This window comes from Sapajus apella, unplaced genomic scaffold (assembly GCF_009761245.1).
Source record: "Sapajus apella isolate SASKATOON/1434 unplaced genomic scaffold, GSC_monkey_1.0 scaffold1082, whole genome shotgun sequence".
Lineage (NCBI taxonomy): Eukaryota > Metazoa > Chordata > Mammalia > Primates > Cebidae > Sapajus > Sapajus apella.
The window spans coordinates 177-3,133 of record NW_022438008.1 but is presented as its reverse complement, the minus strand read 5'-3'; the positions used below and the strand labels follow the sequence as shown (position 1 = coordinate 3,133).

The 2,957-nt window shown below is 53.7% G+C and overlaps 1 protein-coding gene across 2 annotated transcripts in view; it reads right to left on the bottom strand.

The window, feature by feature from the left end:
* Nucleotides 1–2,653, bottom strand: part of LOC116546575 (zinc finger protein 888-like) — a 16,605-nt gene extending 13,952 nt beyond the window's left edge. Inside the window, exon 1 of one of the 2 annotated variants that reach the window (XM_032272791.1) lies at nt 2,581–2,653. The gene's annotated coding sequence lies outside the window, so the exon portion shown is untranslated. Of the gene's footprint in view, nt 1–2,561 lie in introns of both variants that reach the window. The other variant, XM_032272790.1, reaches the window with a different exon arrangement.
* Nucleotides 2,654–2,957: the final 304 nt, after the last annotated feature.

The following is a 2,957-nucleotide window of genomic DNA, read 5'->3' as shown; positions in this document are numbered from 1 at the left end:
GTTCCTTTTTTTTTTTTTTTTTTTTTTTTTTGAGATGGAGTCTGGCTCTGTCACCTAGGCTGGAGTACAGTGATGCCATCTCGACTCACTGCAGCCTTAGCCTCCTGGGTTCCAGCAATTCTCCTGCCTCAGCCTCCCAGGTACCTCGGATTATAGGCGACCCCAACCACCCACAGATAATTCTTGTATTTTTAACAGAGACGGGGTTTCACCATGTTGGCCAATTGCTCTCAAACTCCTGACTTCAGATGACCCCTTGCCTCAGCCTCCCAAAGTGCTAGGATTACAGGCATGAGCCACCACAGCTGGACTCTTTTGTTTTTTATTTTTCATTTATTTGTTTCTTTCTTACTTTTCATGAGATGGAAACTCACTCTGCAGCCCAGGCTGCAATGCAGTGGTACGATTTCAGCTCACTGCAACCCTGCCTTTCAAATTCAAGTGATTCTTGCCCCTCAGCCTCCCAAGTACCGAGAACTACAGGTGCATGCCACCACGCCCAGCTAACTTTTGTATTTTCACTAGAGACAGGGTTTCTCCATGTTGGTCAGGCTAGTCTTGAACTTTCGACCTCCAGTGATCCATCCACCTCAGTTTCCCAAAGTGCTGGCATAAGAGGCATGAGACACCACACCTGGTCTGATGACTTTTTTTTTTTTTTTTTTTTGTTAAGACAGGGTTTCACCATATTGGTCAGGATGGTCTTCAACTCCTGACCTCAGGTGATCCGCCCGCCTTGGCCTCCCAGAGTGCTGGGATTACAGGCATGAGCCACCGAGCCTGGCTCTGATGACTCTTAAAAAGTACTATGGGCCGGGTGTGGTGGCTCATGGCTGCAATCCCAGCACTTTGGGAGGCCAAGGCGGGCAGATCACCTGAGGTCAAGCCTTTGAGACCAGCCTGACCAACATGGAGAAACCCTGTCTCTACTAATTTACCCCTGTTTTTTCTTCTGAGACAGGGTCTGGCTCTGTTGACCAGGTTGGAGTGTAGTGGCATGATCTTGGCTCACTGCAGCTTAGACCTCCTGGGCTCAAGTGATTCTCTGCCTCGGACTCCAGAGTAACAGGGAATACAGGTGCACACCACCATGCCCAGTTACTGTGTGTGTGTATGTCAGAGATGGGGTCTCACTATGCTGCCCAGGCTGGTCTGGAACTCCTGCACTCCATCAGTCCCCTTGCCTCAGTCTCCTAAATTGTGGGGATTACAGGCAGGAGCCACTGCACCCAGCCCCTCTTTATTCATTACTCTGCTTCCCTCCCTAACTCTGCACATCTCTCTCATTCTCCCCTTCTCTCTAGCTCTTCCTTTCTTTTCTTTTTCCCTGGGATTCTGCTCCTCACTTTGTCCCCCTCCCCTCTCCTGCTGTTTATCCCCTTCTCCCCTCTATTCCTCCTTTTCCACCTCTTCTGCTCCATCCTCACAACTTATTTAACCTCTTGTTGCTCCTTCTCCCCAGTCGTCCTCAATCTCTCTATATTTCTACCTCTTCTCCCCTCTCTGCGCCTCCTCTACTATCCCTGTTAAATTCTCTCTTCCCTATTATACCCCCGCACCCGCCCTCTGGCACCCCACATCCCCAGGTGTCCTCCCTCCTGTGGTTCCCTCTGTTCTCCTTGCCACCAGCACCCTCTGTTCTGTCTGCCCAGGCTCCAAATCCCTCCTCGTCTCCCTCACTCTCATGAGCCTCCCTCTTTGCTGCCCCATCCGGACCTTGCTGTTCTTCATCTCTCTGTACATCTCGCTTTTCTCTACATTTCTCCAGTTGCTTTTCTCCTCCTACGTTTTATTTTACTTTTTTTTTCACTTTTGCTGTCTCTTGGCAAATCCCTCACTCATCCTCTACTTTGCCATCTGTTATGGGTGTTTCTCATTCTTTTCTCTTTCCCAGGTTTTCTACTGCTCTCTGTCTCCAGGCATCTTTAGCCCACACAATCACAGGAGGGTTTGGAGTAACACGCCTGCATCCCAGAGGTGCGCATTTTCCAGGGGCCGCAGCTGGGCAGGTAAGAACAGCCCGTGTCACAGGACAGGCCCCGGGCACCTCCTCAACGCGAGCTCAGGGGAAGTAGTGACTGCGGAGGGGAGACATGGGAAGTAGCAGGGCCTCGAACGACAGCACCTTAAGACAAAAGTGGTGTCTGCAGAATACCACGACCAGGCAGAGGACGTCTTTCCCTGGACTGGGGCTGCAGCGCTGCGCTCAGGGGTCCGGACCAGGGCGAGGGCGGGAGGTGCCCAGGGCGGGAATCCTCCTCCCGGGTGAGGACTTCAAAAAGCGCGGGGCGGTAGGAGTCAGAAAAAGGTTTTGAGCCGAAACTCTACGCGAGCCGAAACACTACGCAACCCGAAGTGTACACAACGTCCTGCCACGGAAAAACCAGGACGGGACCAGCCTCAGCGTGACCTTAAACCCACAAGGAAGCGACCCCCGGGCACTCAAGGGGACGTCTCAATTTACTCTGGGTAAAGGAAGACCGGCGAGAATTTCCAGGTCTGTCGGACTCCACATCCCAGGTCCAGAAGCGTCAGGGACCTGGGACAAGCAGACTTAGTAGAAGACAGAGCGAAACTCACGCGCCGCGGAGGGACCCTCATTCCACGCGATCCGCTTCCGGGTTTGCGCGAGTCTGCGCGCGCAGGACAGAAGCCAGGCCTGGGCGGGACCCGCGCGGAGGTGGGCGGGGCCTGGGCGAGGAAGGGGCGCGAGGCGAAGAGACCTTGCCCTTCAGAACCAGCAGAGGGCGGGGCGGGCCTGCACCTGCGCGTCTCTCAGCCTCGCTCCCAGCGCCTGTTTTTGGGTTTTGGAGGCGAGACCGGCCAGGAAGGCTGAGGCATGGGTCAAAAGCCCTGGAATTGTCTGGAAGGGCGATGCAAACCAGAATGTGAAATGCAAAGCCCTTGCTTGGGCCGAACGTACGATTTCATGCTGATGCCTACGGAACAGAACAGAA